The following is a 1065-nucleotide window of genomic DNA, read 5'->3' on the forward strand; positions in this document are numbered from 1 at the left end:
TTTTAATTTTTTTTAATGTTTATTTTTGAGACAGAGAGAGACAGAGCATGAATGGGGGAGGGGCAGAGAGAGAGGGAGACACAGAATCGGAAGCAGGCTCCAGGCTCTGAGCCATCAGCCCAGAGCCTGACGCGGGGCTCGAACTCACGGACAGTTAGATCGTGACCTGAGCTGAAGTCGGACGCTCAACCGACTGAGCCACCCAGGCGCCCCACAACATAAATTTTTAACCCAAATAGTGTTCCTTGCTCTTAACGGAAAATAATAACCAGCTTATCCATCCACCCATATATATACCCATATATTCACCAGTCTTGTATCTAACTAATTTTGACTGCTTCCAAAATAATCAAAGTTATCCTCAAAAGGTGAAGATATCCATCATTTCATCAAGCCTATTTTTAAAAATGGGTCACAAATTCTCTAGTTAACTCCAAGCCAAGTGTTGCAAACATGTCCTAAAGATGGCAGCATTGTTAGAATAATAATATAGCCTCACAAGGAATTTTTTTCAAGGAACACTTTAGTTGATCTTTAATATTTATTTAAACTATTGACATCATTTTATGATCATACTTTGTTTTTTTTATTTGTTTAATATTTTTAAATTCTAGTTAATTAATATATAGCATTATATTTGTTTCAGGAGTAAAATTTAGTGATTCATCACTTACATTTAACACCCAGTGCTCATCACAAGTGCCCTCCTTAATGCCCATCACCCACTTAGCCCGTCTCTCCACCCACCCACCAAAATGGCCATACTTTGGATACAATTCCAGATTTACTCCAAGAAATCAACTAGGTAGGAAATGCATTCCTTTATAAGACAATTCATAATGATTTTTCTTTAAAAATCATTTCAATTTTACAACCACAATAACTACCTATATTTCTCTGGAGATACATCTATTATAAAAGATCAGATATTCCTGTGCCAGTAGGCTGCATATCCAAATATTGGAAAATAATCTTAGTCCTTGATAGTCAAAGTGTGGTCCACGAGCCAGCACCTTTAGAATTACAGTAAAACCTTGGTTTGTGAGCATAATTCATTCCGGAAAC

The sequence above is a fragment of the Acinonyx jubatus genome, chromosome B1 (genome assembly GCF_027475565.1).
Source record: "Acinonyx jubatus isolate Ajub_Pintada_27869175 chromosome B1, VMU_Ajub_asm_v1.0, whole genome shotgun sequence".
In the NCBI taxonomy this organism is placed as follows: Eukaryota; Metazoa; Chordata; class Mammalia; order Carnivora; family Felidae; genus Acinonyx; species Acinonyx jubatus.